This window comes from Gallinula chloropus, assembly GCF_964237585.1.
Source record: "Gallinula chloropus genome assembly, contig: HAP1_SCAFFOLD_94, whole genome shotgun sequence".
Lineage (NCBI taxonomy): Eukaryota > Metazoa > Chordata > Aves > Gruiformes > Rallidae > Gallinula > Gallinula chloropus.
Genome location: NW_028168154.1, coordinates 113,264 through 127,800, shown reverse-complemented (window position 1 = coordinate 127,800; position 14,537 = coordinate 113,264). Strand labels below are relative to the sequence as shown.

The window sequence follows — 14,537 nt, the reverse complement described above, 5'->3', positions numbered from 1 at the left end:
TGTTTCCATTTTGCTATCTGAGAGAGCAGCAAGGTATTCCACCGCAGCGCAGCAAGAGGAGCCCAGCACTGGGGGACCGCTCACTAAGGCAGGGAGTTTTCCTGGATGGTTGAGCAGAAATTGATCCTAGGTCCTTTTCACAAGTTCTGGCTTTACATTGTGGGAGGTGTTTTGCTCTGAGCTGTGTATTTGGAGCTCTGAGATGAAGAGAAGCCCATAGCCTTTTTCTCCTGAAAGGAGCACGGGTTTCCTGACCATCTCCCTACTCTCTCTGTGTTTGTTTCAAGCTCCTCCTGGTGATGGAGACCATTGCTCTGCTGCCAGCTTGCTCCCTGTGAATGTGGTTTTAGGAGGACTGGAGGGTCTAGCACCCTGATCGCCCCATCTGTAAAGGGCAATGTGGGAAAAACGAGAGGAAGAGAGAGGAAGAGAGAGGAAGCTGGGGCCATGCCCACGGGGCACAGCTGGCAGGTTTCTTCCTGCTTGTTTCTTCACTGCCTCTCTGTAAACATTCAGAGCTGGATTTCCCAAAGCAGAGAGCGCCAGGACACCTCACTGCGGCTGATGATCAGTGGGAATGGAGTGCTTCAGTCCTGGGGGGGCTGTTGGGAAGCACTGCCCAACTCTTGGGGAAAGAAGACTTTGGGCACCAGGATTTTACTCAACCTGTTTGGCAGAGTTTATCCTTCAGGCTCTAGGCCAGATCCCCCGGCTACATAGCTGCTGCAGTGGGGTTTGAGCAGTCCTGGCCTCGAGCCTTTGTGCAAACCCGTCGGTGGGGAAGCCAGGAGAGATGCAGCTTGCCTTGGTGTGCTCTCCCAGGGGGAGGCTGGGGAGGAATAAAGCTTTTCCCGAGGATGAGTATCCCTTGGGCTGGGCAAAGCAGGGTTAAGGAAGTGGATCTGTTACAGGAGGGTGCAATACAAGCACCAGTGTAGTTGCTGTTTCCAGACGCTTGGATTTAGGGAAACGAAGCCTTTATGGATTTACCCTCATGTCTTTAGTCCTTTCTCCTGCACCCCAGAAGAGAGCAGGGTCCGTGGTGTCCGTGCTCACTTAGCGTCTGCCGTGTCTTACAGGCTGGCAAACGCTCGCGCTGCAGGATTGAGCCCAGTAAAGGAGTGATCCCCCCCGAGACCGACATGGCTGTGGCTGTCATTGCAAACTTGGATGACATCGAACAATTCAAGGACAAGGTGACCGTGTCCATAGAGAACAGCCACAGCTACAGCGTCCTCATCCAGGCTTTTGGCATTGGCACCACCATCATCACGGACAAACCGCTTGCTCCAGAGCTCAACTTGGGCCCCCACTTCAGGTAAGTTATCTCTCTGCTCCGGGCTCTGCCGTGGGCCCAGCAAGGAGGAGTTCTGCTGAAATCCTTGGGGCTGGTTCTCCTCCAGCACTCCAAGTCCTGTCTCGGTGCCACTGAAGCCCCAGGAACTCCTTTAGAAATGTTTTCTGGGCGTTTTTCAAGTTGTTAGATTCCCTCAGAAAGCCACTGAGCCAGACACCAGTTGGGAAATCATTCCCGACTTGCCCTGGGTTAGAATCCATGTATTTTCTGGCTTGATGGAGTAAAGATTTGGAAGAAAACAGCAGGTTCCAGAAGCCTCCAGCTGGGAAATGTGACGTTACAAGTAGAAACACAGTGCGCAGTACTTTTTGCAGTAGCATTGCTGTCTTCTTCACTGGCTGTGGAGTATCGTCTGGCAGCAGCAGAGAACCTTGGCAGTAGCTTGTTAGCAACTCCTTGACTAAATTACCAGCGCTGTTTGGTTTCCCTTCTGCCCCAGGGAGTCCGGGAGGAGCAGCAGAATTTGTCTTTCCCCTGTATCATCTCTGAGCTTGCTGTCTCTCTCCTGTCCCCTGCCAGGCTGCTCTCTATCAGATGTGGATACTCTTTCCTCCCTTCTCCTGCCTGTTTTCCTTGCTGTCTCTTCTGCCAGCTGCCACAGCACGGAGCAGCCATGGTGGCTGCAGGACTGGCCCTGAAAGGGAGCAGAGGAGAAGTCTCCTGAGGTTGGGTGGCATAAAGGGAGAGGGTTAATGGCAAGAGCTTAGCTCAGAGAAGGGGATTGGTTTGATCCTACCGTGTGTGTCTGAACCTGGCAGGTTCTTGCAAACAGGGGAGGGAAATAAGGTTTTTCAAAGTGTTTGAGACCTCTTGGAGCATTCCTGGGAGAAGGAATCACCTTCTCCAGGTGCCTGTTCCTTTCCCTGGCCAAAGAGGGTCCCCAGTTCTCCCATACCCTAACCTTTGGTTAGAGCCAGCAGGTTAATCCTACCTTAAGCATTTAGAATAGATTTTAGGGGTGCAAATATGCACCCACAAGCCATCCACGTCAGTAGGGACACTTGTCCAGCATGTCCTGTGCTCCATGCGGCCACAACTCAGCTACACAAGGCAGAGGACAAGGCTACCGAGTTTCGTGTCCTCTGCCCCCCTTCGCCTCCTGGCCTGCGGGTTGTGGAGCGGTTGGGCTGCAACCGGGTGAGCTGAGGTGGGACCAGGGAGCATGGCAGATGAGTTGGGCTTTCCCAGAGCTGCAGGTTCTGCTCCAAGCTTTCCCCCGCTGCTGTCGGCAGCAGAAACCGTTTCCTGCCCAGCTCGGGCCCGTTGTTGTTGAGCAGCCTGTGGCCAGGGCTGGTTTGTTCTCTGCTGTCGCTGCTGCGCTTGCCTTTTGCTGCATGCAGCAGACGTGGTTTGCAAGCTCATCCTCCATCCCTTGGACAGACACCAACTGTTGCAGGAGCTTCTTGTTTCCTGGCCATGCTCAGATTTATAGGGGGTAAAATAATTCCTGCAGCCTGGCCTGCAGTCAGCATTCCTTGATGTGAAGGACTCAATCTCCATGGAATATTAATCTGGCTTTCTATCGAGCTGGAGTTCTTCATCTCTTGTTGTTGCTCTGGTCCTTCAGCCGCTCCATCTGGTCTTGCTGCTGTGCTCGTGTCGGGGAAGCATCACTTGATCCCACGTTCTCTCAGCACATCTGGCTTCCCACAATACAAAACCAGCTTCAGTGTTCAGCCCAAGGATGATACGTTGGGGATGAGGAGTCGGGTGCTCCTGAAGGGATGGGAGAGATGAGGGGGAATAACTGAGATGCTGATGTCCTTGGTGAAGCTTTTCCTTGCTCTGCGCCAACAGACCGGCTGCTGGATGCTGATAAACTTCGGGGCAACCAGGGTCTGGCTCTTGGTGTAACTTTGAGCTGGGTCAGTGGTTTTGGAGGTGGATTTGTTGCTGGGTGGGTGGTCAGATAAGGCCAGCGGGGCACTGAAGCCAGGTGGGTGCTGGGAAGAGGCAGTTCCTGAGCCATTTTCCATCTCTGCTTCTCTTCTAGCCTGGATCCCTGTTGTTACCACTTCAAGATAACGAACGCAGGACGACGCATCCATCGGCTCTATTGGAGAACGGAAGGTTTCCCCCCATTTCCCCGTTGTGGTCGTCTCCCTGCCATCCAAACCAAGGGCAAAGGTTCCTCCAAGAACACCAGGCCTGCCAGTCCCGTGTTTAAGCTTCAACCCCTGACAATGGAGCTGATGCCAGGCCAGACGATGGAGATGACTCTGGAAGGCTCCTCCAGCACTCCTCAGGTGAAGTCCCCCACGGGTGCTGAGCTCCCCATCGCATCACCTCCACTGGGGCTTCTCCTGCAGCCCCTTGACTTCTCCCTGAGAAGATGAACAAGTGCTTTCGAGAAAATATCTCAACGCCCCGAGTGACCATGTCAGCACCAGTTGCGCTCCTTGCTGGCCACCATCAGTTCCCAAGGGGTTTTTTTGGGGTGTTTCTATAGCTACCATCAAGCCAACTTGCCCATACCAAAATAGGGGCTGAAGGAATAGGGGCAAACGGTGGGTTACAGGGAAGGAAGGGCAGAGAAAATAAGTTAGGCTTAGCCTAGGAGCAGAGGCAGGGAGTGGATTGAGAAACCGCGAGGTAATTTCTCTGGGGGAAGCAGGGAGTAAAACCAATGTCCTGGGAAGGGAGGGGAGCGTCTGGGAGCAGCGTTATTTTCCCTCTGCAGACAAACATGGGCAGAGGGCTTGCTTAGAGCCCAGTCCTGGAGGAGAAAAACGAGCAGCCGGAATGGTGGGAGTGATGTTCTCCATGGGGGAAGCTGCTCCCAGGGGTCATTAGAATTGACAGTTCCACTTGTATCAGTATTCCCATAACAGCTCACCCCAGTGTAATAGTTGTGGAGGGTTGATGGCCAAGATCCCATGGCATGGGTTTATCCAGGCTATCAAATTCCTTCTGTGTCCACGGCTTGCAAATTCCATGGTGTTTTCTGGGCTCCCTGCTGGCACTTGGTGGGTGACGTGTGACTCTTGCCCACAGGTAGTGAAGGAGCGGCTGGTGTGTCATGCCATCGTGGGGAACCAGTTTGGGAAGACACAGATAATGCAAGTGGATGTCACGTGCGAGTTCATTGCTCCCACCCTGCAAGTGTCGCCCAGAGCAATGTCTTTCCGGGTGGAGAATGTAGGTCTCTGGGTTGGGTCCTGGTGTTTAGTAGCATGGCTGAGGACTGAAAGCCCACGGAGGGGTGTGATGGCCTTCAGGGAAGGAAGTTAAACATCTTCTCCAAGTCCTCAGGGCTTTGCCATTGGTTTGAGCAGGACCAAGCTATTGCCATCAACACTGAGATCATTATTTCTCCCCTGTGGGGTTGGGGACCATCTCTCCAGCTCTATTTTGCCTTTCTTGAGCTGGAGGCAAAATAGAGCTGCTGAGCCCATGGCCAGGTGTGTGGGACCCACAAGAACAGCATGGGCCTCACACAGCCATCCTCCTGTGTAGGGACTGGGGCGGGAGAGCAGGGTGCTGTGGCCGAGCGATGCCAAACACCCTCCTCACCCCCCCAAACCCCCCCATGAGGCACCCTGTGAGCAAAGCGACCATGTTTTTAGAGGTGGGACTGCTTAACTTCACCGGAGGGCGGTGACTCACCCCCCTCCCTGTTTTTTCCCCTTGTCTTTAGCAACCCAGTGATGTCCTGAGCCTTCAATACAAGCCTCTCTCTTTAAAAAACACCTCCTCCCTGCCGCTCAGCATCGTCCTGACGGTAGAGCAACCCTTCTGGGTCTGCAGTGCGTCCCAGCAGCCCCTGCCAGACCAGGTGAGCAGCCCCAGACCTTCCCGCTAGTGGGGTTTGAAGAGGGAGGGGGGTGGGGGTGCGTTTCCGTTGGGAAGCCCTCTGGGAGAGGTGGTTATTCCATTGAATTGGCAGTCAGTTGGCCTGAACAGCATCAGGTTTGAAAAGGAGAGAAAAGACCAGCTCAATTGGGGAAATACCTCCTGGCTCTAAGACAACTAGGAGCAGGCAACTAGGTGTGGGCCAACCGTGTGGTGAAAGTGTCTCTTGGAAGCCCTCCTTGGGTGACCTGAAGAGCTGCTTGGTCTCTTTGAGGGCAGCTCTGCCCTTGGGAAGGCCAAGGCGCTTGTCATCTGCGCTGCTGGTGGTGGGAGGTGTCAAACATGGGCTCTGCTAGAGACGTGTTGGAAGCACGGCTACCGCTGCCATGCAGGTGATCAGCCCTCTCCAGGCTGAGGGCACAGTGCCCTAGGGCTCATGTTGAGTGTGAAGACAAAGGGGTTCCTCTAGAGTCAGGGCACGCCAGGATTTATTTCCCTCTTGCATTATGGGTGCAGAGCACAAGGGGGTGAGCCTGAGAGTCTCAGAGAAGAAAGTTGTGCTGCATGGTCGGGGGCATGTTGTAAAGAAAACAAAGGCTGAAGCAAGAAGCCCACGTTGGGGTTGCACTTTGAACACTGAGGTGTTTTGTGCCACCAGACCTTGGGACTTCATCATACCGGTGGTTAATACTCTTCATCTTCTTGCAGCCCGTGAAGCTGGGGATTGGGAAGGAACTTAATCTATCCATTGGGTTTAACCCTGCTTATGAAGAGGGTTGGAATAGCTGGGAAGCAGAGAGAACTCTGAAGATACAGTTTCTTGAACACCCTCATGAAGAGCAAGTCACTGTTCGGGGAGAAGTCTTCTTCCCGAATCTCCGTATCCAGACCACAACCTTGGACTTTGGCTGCGTCTTGAATGACACTGAACACGAGCGCCACATCCGGATGACCAACTGCAGCCCGCTGCCCGTCCAGTACCAGTGGCTGTTCCTGGTGGACGACTCCACAAGCCACCTGAGGTACGTGCACCTCTCCTTGAAGCTCTTCGTCCGCTGTCCCGTTTGTCCTTTGCAAAGCCTGAGATGGTTTGTGTAGCATCTGACAAATCCCTTTCACTTTCCCTTGTGGAAAAAGCACCTCCCAACTTCAGGCAGGGAAGGTGCCAGGGAGTGGGGCTTCTGCACAGCTTGAGGTGGGGATTTCCATGGCTCGAGGCAAACGCCACCTTGAACTGAGTTCTCATGTGTTCTGCTGGCCATGGCATTCACACAGCGGCTGTTGTGTGTGTTCCGGCGCTCGTTGTGTGTTGTGTGTTCCGGCGGGTTCTGCTGCGGCTTTGGGTGCAGCAGTAGGTGTCAGTAGGAGGACTTGTCCCAACGTCCCTGGGCACCAGGGCCACCCAGTGCTGGCCTGTGCTTTCCAAGCCCAAGAGCAATCTCTCAGTTGTGCTGTAGCGCATCTCTAAAGGCGTTTTCGAGCGGTTCTTCCCGCTGTGGCCTCTCTTGCATAGGTCAGAAGTTGACTCTGGGCACTTTGAATTCCAGCAGCCAATGGTTTTTCCATACTGCCCCGGGAAACGGAGCGAAGTTACCCATTGAGGGGCAGCTCTTCCGAGTCCTAGAACAATTGGCTCTGCTGGACGCAAGCCCGCAGGTGCTGGTTCTTCCAGCAGATGCCGAGTCACCCAGCTCTGCTGCCTTGAGGGTCGTGAGTGTCCTTCTGGCAGGATCCTCTGCTCCAAAGGGTTTGGCATTGCCCCTTTGCTGGTTCTTTAGCGCTGCGGCCATTAGGACAGCTCCCTTTTCTGCTCCGCATGTTAATTAAGCGGTAATGTGCTCTCTCAGGGTCCCTCAGGAGACACCATGTGATCCTTGTGGCAGAGCTGGAAATGAAGACGGTCTCCAAGCTATTAACGCCTCACATTGCTCATTAAGAGCCCGGCAGAAGGGCAGCATGTCAGATCTATTTTTCTGGTCCACGTTAAGCACTGTTGGTGTTGTAAATTATCAGATGAAACTAACTGGGTCTGACATGGAGGGAATCAACCGTCAGGGCTGTTGACAGTGAGATGGACAGAATGGTGGCCAGACCGGTGTGTGACTGGAGAGTTTCCAGGTGCTCCCGGTGCGTGTGCCCCATTGGCACAGGCACCTCCCTTCTCACCCAGAAGAAGTCAGGCTGCCCGAAGGCAGCTGAGGTACCTGGGTGCCCCGTGCGGTGCTGGGCTCTGTCCAGTTGAGGCACAGCAGGCTAGAGGCTCCAACCCATCCCAGCCCCAGCTCCATTCCAGCTCTGGCTCCATCCTGCCTTGTTACACGTAGAGAAAGCTGCCAGCATCGCTGCTTGCTCATGCCGACCCGCGGCTGTGGGTCACTCTTGGGGAGATGTTCTGCATCAGTGTCTGGCTGAGCCACAGAACTTCTCGCCGTGGCTCTGCAGGTGGGGAAGGCACGGTCTGGGGTGGCAGGTGCTTTTGGGAGGGTGCTGCTGGGTCTGTACAGCCCATGGCTGCCTGGCTCTGTCCCTTTGCGCCGCGGTCTGTGCTTGCTGCAGGGTTCGTGTGTGTCTCCCTCTGCTGCCATGCTCCCCACCCCGGTGAGGTGTTCATCCCTGTCCCCTTCTGCTGCTCCTTGCACCCGGCTGCCGGCACCGCCGCTATACCGGCATCGTCCCCAAGCACTGACCTGCTCTGTCCTGCTTATGGAGCTGCTGAGCTCCCACCGCAGGGCTGCATCCTGCCGAGGAGCTGCTCCTGCTGCCTTCCTTCCTTCCCACTGCAGCTCCACGATCAAAGCTTTGTTGTTTTCCAGGTTAACTCCTCCAACACCAAAATATTTCACAAAAGCCAAACCACCAAAGGAGGAGGGAGCTCAGCTGGAGTGCCCAGTGCCTTCAGAGAGCATCCTCGGGGATGGGAGTGTGGAGGAACTATTTGAAGCCCTGTCAGCGGTGGGGGATTCTGTCCCACAGCCACCAGATGCAAATGACACCCTGGAAACAGAGGTAGGTGTTTTTCTACACCTCTCACCAGCATTGCCTCCCCCAGCTTACTGCAGAAGGCCCGTGCTCATGCCAGCCTTCCTTCTGCTGCCCGGAGAGCGGGCTTGGCAGCAGGGCCAGCAGCTGGACGCGGGCCTGTGGGGAGGGAGAAGTTGGAATCCCAGAAGGCTTTGGGTTGGAAGGGTCTGTAAAGATCAAATCCCACCCCCTGTCATGGGCTGGGACACCCTTGGTAGCCCAGGCTGCCCAAAGCCCCTTCCAACCTGGCCTTGAACCCTGCCAGGGATGGGGCTTCCACAGCCCCTTGGGCACCCTGTGCCAAGGCCTCACCACCCTCAGCACGCACGCACATGTAACCTCTGTGGGACACCACAGGCCTAGGAAAGTGCTGTCAGCATCTTTGGGAACACGTGCTTGGTGAAGCTTTGCTGGGTTTGGAAACGTAGAGACCACAAAAAGCATCGAAAGATGAGAAGACTCTGCCCTCCCCAGTACCTTATCTCCTGGGGAGATGCCCCATAAATCTTTTTAGTAGATTCTGCTGAGGCCAAGGCCGTAGCACAAAGCATGTCTTCACCTCTTGAACTTCCAGAGCAACCACAAAGCCCTCATCTATAAACAGGGGGTCAGAAGCCCAGGGCCAAGGTTCCTTTTGGACAGTGGCACCTCTGAGGTTAAACACCAGCTCCTCACTGCTGGAAGACAGGAAACCATCTTGGCTGCCTTCTTCAGGAAGGTGCCTGTGGAGAAGAGTGTGCCAGCTGAGCTCCTCAGCTGATGAGTGCAGGAGATGAAACTAAGCACCACCCAGAACAGGAGAGTTGCGCCGAGCGCTTCCCAAGTCCTTATTTTCCTGTTGGTGGAGTTTTGCTTGCAGCTGGACTCCTGGTTTGTCACAGAGAACCTGCCCTGTCCCAGGCATCAGGCTTCTGGCATGTTCCTCGGGCAGCAGCGAACAGGCCCAGGCTGCACAATGGAACCCTTGGGGGTCTCTGCCGGCCCCGAGCACCTGGTGTACCCCGCTTCCTCCTGCAAGCTGGCGTGTAGGATGTACAGTTGGAGCCTGTGTCTCATCTGTGGGTGGGCTTGGACCCATGCTCAAGCATTGGCAGGGACATACCTGTACTTGGCTTGCACCCAGGTCCCATCTCAGCTGCTTCCTGGTTTCATGAGGTGGTAGAGCCACGAGCGGAGTGGTCTGGCTCAGCCCCACCTGCTGCTTACTGCAGCCCATGGCACTTGTTTTCCAGCCTCTACCAGAGGGTGCTGCGGAGGCAGAGGGTGCTGCGGAGCCAGAGGGTGCTGCGGAGGCAAACAGCACTGTGGAGACTCAGAGCTCTGTGGCCATCAGGCAGCTGATGTCATTTGTCAGTCTGGAGCTCCCCACCATGGAGGTGGACGAGGTGAGTGGGAACCTGTCTCGCTTCCGTGGTCACACTGGTGGCCCTAAGGACGTGTGTTGGTGTTCCTCTGGAGGCAGTGAGAGGCCCGTTCTGCAGCAGAGAGAGCTTCTGGCTGCCAAGAGACCTCCCAAATTACTCTAACGTGGAGTATTAATTAACGCATTCATTACTGAGTATGGGAGAAGATTTTTCCCATGGTCCTTCCACTGGCAAGCGGGGTGGCTGCAGGATGAGACTGGGTTTGAGGAAGAGGCCCTCCAGCCATGTCTGTCCTTTGCTCCAAGCAGTGGCTCTCTCCTCTCCTGCACCCATTTCCACACCTGATGTCTCAGTGTCTCTTCCCCTTCCTCCAGGTTTTCCACATCCTGCCGCTGTACGGCGTGCTGCAGCCGGGCGAGAGCGAGCGGGTCAGGGTCACCTTCTTTGGCCATGCAAACATCATTGCCCATGTCACGGCGCTGTGCCGCGTGGAGGGAGGCCCGACCTACGAGGTTGCCCTGCGTGGGGAGGCCTCGCTCATCCACTACCTCCTGGACAGCACGGAGATGGACTGCGGGCTGCAGGTACCAGGCGTTTCTCTTGGCAGGAATCCTTGAGACCATCCCTGGCAGGTGGCTGCCCACTGAGGTCCAGGACTCTCACTGGTTTGGAGGTGCAGCTTTGGGGTGCCAGGTCCTGTGTCCAAGCTGGTTTTAATGGTCATCTCCATTGCCCTTCCTGAAGCTGGGAATCGCTCCTCTTCAATGAACTCTGGCTCCCAGGGCAGGCGGTGATCTCCAGGGAGATGTGCCCTGAGACATCCATCTGCAGATCCGCTCCCAGATCCTGGGGTCCAAGGAGACGGTCTCTTTCAGTGCTCTCCATGGAGCAACAAAAGGAACCAGGAACAATGTTACCATGGGCTGGAAGGGACCTTAGAGGTCATCTTGTCCACCTTCACTGAGCAGGGCCATCTTCGACTAGGTCAGGTTGCTCAGAGTCTCATTCACCCTGACCAGATGTTTCCAGCAGTGGGGCATCCCCCAGTTTATTACGGACCTTTTTGAGGTGGTTGCTGCACCTCTGCGCGCTGCCATAAATATCTGCGTGGGTTCCTCAGGTTGGCCTGGGAGAGTCAGGTGCCCGTCCCTCCTCTTCCTCTGCCTCTCTCCTGCATTGTGTCCATCGGCTCTCATCCCAGTGTCAGCAGGAGCAGATTGCCAACATCCAGATGTGTGTCCTCAGTTTCCCGCCCCTCTGTCTTCTCTCCAGCTGTTTACCGAAGTCACCAAATCAGAGGTCACCCTGCGGAACAGCGGGAAGATGGGATTCACCTACGTGGTGCTGAGCCCCAGCACGGCCACCGCGGACAGTCCTCAGCCTGGCGTGCCCCTGGTCCTGCCCAGCACTGTGAGTAGCACGAGGGGTTGACGCTGGCTCCACATCAGGCTGCCCAGGAGGGGGTTATAGGGGAGGAACAAAACGTTGGGCAAGCAGAGTCCTAATTGTACTGGGTGAAGTTGTGCTGGTACCGGCACTGGAGCGGGATGGTGCAAGGTCTCCTGAGCGTCTCCTTCCCCTCAGGGTTGGGTGGTGGGACGGGACTTCCTCCAGGTCCCTGCCTGCCTCCTGTCAGCACTAAGGACATAAATAGTCCCTCTCTTGGGCACGCAGCTCCTGTGTCGGAACTCGCGCCGGCCCCTCGCTCCTCCAGCTCATAGCATCCCCTGTCCCAGTTCTGCCTGGATCCCTCAGCTGAAGCAGCATTCCTATCCATGTCCCTCCTGGGAATGGGAAGAGGAGGCCAAATGGCTCTCACATGTCCTCGTGCTGGTCTCCTGCGAGGGGTGACACTGCTCCAGAGGACACGGCTCTGCTTGGCCCTGGGCAGTTGCTGCTGTGCCAGCAGCTTGGCAGGACTTGCTTTTGCAGAGGCCATGTTGGGAGCTGGAGTCCGGGGCTCCGGGGACCAAGAGGCAGGATGTGTCCTGCTCAGCAGCTTCTCCCTGCGGCGTGGGGGGGAGCAAGGAGCTGAAGGTCCAGCCCAGTGAGCTGAGAAGAGGTGTGGCTGTGCCCTGTCCCCTGAGCAGTGTTGCCACCTGTTTGTATTGGCTCTCAACCTGGTTGGCATGAGCCCAACTCCAGGCTCAGACAGCCCTTCTCTAGGAGCCCAGTGAGGAGGGGATTTGTGGGGAACCCCTTCATCCCTGGACCTTGTCCGAGCCTCTGCCTCTGCTTTTCCAGGGGTGTAAGTTTGCAGGTCACTGTGAGTCCAGATAGTGCCATGCACCCTCGGTGTAACCCCCCAGGCAGGAGCTGTTGGTTGGGCTCGTGAGTAAGAGGTCAGGCTCTTGGACAGCAGCCTGGGAGCCACTGCAGTGCCGTGACAGGAGCTGCTGGCCCTGCTGAGAGTTTGGGCACGCCGCTCCTCCTCCACAGCAGCTGGCAGAAGGGCTTTTCTTTGCTGCTTGGGTCTGGCAGAGGGTGGGCAGTGTTGGCAGGAGGACAAACCACAGCCCGGTGTAGGAGACTTGAGCTTTTGGATGCAGGGAAGCTGGAAGGCGATGTGTTGTGTGAGAACCTGCAACGTGCCTTCTCATCTCAGCTTAACAGTGGTCTGAGCCACCCCTCTGCCAAGCCCTCTGGTTGAATTCCCCTCCTCTTCTTCCACACCTCCAGGGTTACATTGGACCTGGCAGAGAGCAAGTGCTCACTGTCTATCACCTGCCGGGAGTGCCTGGAGTCTTCTGCAGGACCTTCCAGATCCAAGTGGGTCACCTGGAGCCAGAAGAGATCACCTTGAAAGGAGAGGGGACTTTTCCCAGGATTTATTTGGACCTTCCTAGGAGAATCAAAGGTGAGCACTGTCTGACTGCTCCTCGGGGAGGTCCCCTGGGGGTCTTTTTCTGCCCCCCTGTGTCATCATGCTCATAGGGCAGCTCACGCCCACCTCCACCAAGTCTGGAGGTTTCAGGGCTGTTGTTCTTCTGGTTGCTTTCAAGAAGCACATGGGCTTTGCTCCAGAGAGCCATCCTGGCCAGTGTCATCTGTTGGTGGCCTGGATAAAGAGGACAGCTAGAAAGCAGTGTTGGGGAAAGCTGTAACGTGGGCTGGCAGGGATTTGGGCAGGGGTGGGGGGGATGAGATGCTCCCATGTGTGGAGGAAGATGGGTGGGAGAGAAGATAGAAGAAAAGCAGCATCCTCTTTCCATGCGTTGCTGGAGGAATGTGTTTGTGGGAAGGGCCAACACTGGGGGTGTGGAGCTTCCCAGCTTTAACGGGGACGCCGCTGTGCCCACGCTTCTATTTGTGACTGTTTTCTTCCTTCAGGAAACAAAAACTACGAGCAGATCCTCAAAGAGGCAAAAGCAAGGCTAGGACGAGACATCCAGAGAGACGACGCGGTGGTTGTCGGGGAGACCACGGCCACAGAGCCACCCATGGACGACTCTGGCATTGTGGTGAGACTGGCTGCTGCCCTGTTTGGCAGGGGCCACCCTCTCCCTGTGTCACTTGTCCCCCTTGCACGCTTCAGCTGGCTCCCCTGGGCTGGCCACAAACATGGGGCTCCTCTGGTAGTGGTCCTTCCCGTGGGTGCCTGAGCTTCCTGAGTGCCCGAGGGGGAGGTCCTGAAGACTGGGCTCAAGTGACTGAGATGTGTCTCCAAGAGCTCTCAGCGCTGACCTTGTTCCCTCATGGAGAGAGCTTTTGTCTGAGCTGCGCTGGCAGCAGCTGGGGACAGGCAGATACTTGGAGCTCTGGAAGATCCTTGACTTGTTTGGTCAGATCAGCTTGTATAAAGGTGGCTGAGCAGGCAAAGGTGCTGGAGTTCATCTCCCTTCAGATATGGTCCTGGCAGACTGAGCAGCTGGGCAGAAGGACCTCGTCATAGACTCTGTTGGGTTGGCAGGGACATCCAAAGGCCATCTACCCCCTGCAGCGAGTAGGGACACCTTTAAGTAGATCAGGTTGCTCAGAGCTTCATCCTTGCATGTCTTCAGGGATGGAGCCTCCACCACTTCTGTGGGCAACCTGTGCCAGGGTCTCACCACCCTCAGAGTGAAGGACTTGTTCCTGCTTCTTACCAAGAGCAGGGTGGGATTAACTTCCCTTTGCTAACCAGCCACTGTCTTTGTTTTCCTCAGCTGGACGTTCGTCTGCAGATGGAGATGGAGAACATTCTGATAGAGCAGCACGCCCTGGAGCAGCAGAAAGCTCTCTCCTGCTGTTCCCCGGAGGACGCTGCCTTTGACCAGCATGCTCGTCGGAGGCTTCTCAAGTTAGTAGGGCCCCTGTGCTCTGATGGTAGCGCACAGTGGTGCGCCCCTGCTCCTGGGAGCTCCTTGTTTCTGGGAATAGCTGGGGACTTGAGAAGGGGGTTGATCCTGACAGTTTGGACGTGCTACCAGTGAGCAGCCTGAGGACTTTTTTCCAGTGGCTTTTCACAGCAGAGGAGTTGTGCCCAGTGTCTGTTTTAAACTCATTTTATTCTAAGAACCTGTTAGTAGCTGATAAAACCTTGGACCTGGGTGCCCTGTGACATACCAAAGTCTTCTTAGCAGAAGATAAGACCTTGGGCTTCATGGGCTGGAGTTTCTCCAGCAGTGACTACAGAAGCACCCGCTTTGTTTGCATCCTCCTCCACCTTAAGGACTCTCCTTGCTTCTCCTTCCAGAGTGGAGCTGCCCGAGTACGTCCTGGACTTCGGCCACGTCATTCTTGGTGACATCCACACACACGTCGTGAAGATCACCAACCCCGGGCAGCTCCCCGCGTCCTTCTGCGCCGACGGACGGGCTCTGTGTGGCACTGGTAACCCATGCTGGAGGGACTTCCTGTGGGCTTGAAGGACCTGTCTCTGACAGATATGCTGGGGCCACGGGGAAGGGTTTTGAGTGCTCTTTTGCATCGTTTTCTCTTCCTTCCCCCCCTGCTCGGTGCTCTGCAGCCAGAACTCTCCTGGCCCGCAGTGTCCAGCCACCTGGGCTGTCCTGACGCTTCAT

General features: G+C 55.9%; 1 pseudogene across 1 annotated transcript in view; it reads left to right on the top strand.

The window, feature by feature from the left end:
- The window catches only part of LOC311204748 (hydrocephalus-inducing protein homolog), a 69,478-nt pseudogene that overhangs the window by 25,597 nt on the left and 29,344 nt on the right, over nucleotides 1–14,537 (top strand). The window contains exons 19-31 of the transcript in view: nucleotides 1,080–1,318; nucleotides 3,351–3,603; nucleotides 4,352–4,495; nucleotides 4,995–5,132; nucleotides 5,858–6,206; nucleotides 6,663–6,859; nucleotides 9,403–9,555; nucleotides 9,909–10,118; nucleotides 10,807–10,944; nucleotides 12,214–12,391; nucleotides 12,865–12,995; nucleotides 13,680–13,813; nucleotides 14,210–14,346. The product of the transcript in view is annotated as a hydrocephalus-inducing protein homolog (transcript). The remainder of the gene's footprint in view (nucleotides 1–1,079; nucleotides 1,319–3,350; nucleotides 3,604–4,351; nucleotides 4,496–4,994; nucleotides 5,133–5,857; nucleotides 6,207–6,662; nucleotides 6,860–9,402; nucleotides 9,556–9,908; nucleotides 10,119–10,806; nucleotides 10,945–12,213; nucleotides 12,392–12,864; nucleotides 12,996–13,679; nucleotides 13,814–14,209; nucleotides 14,347–14,537) is intronic.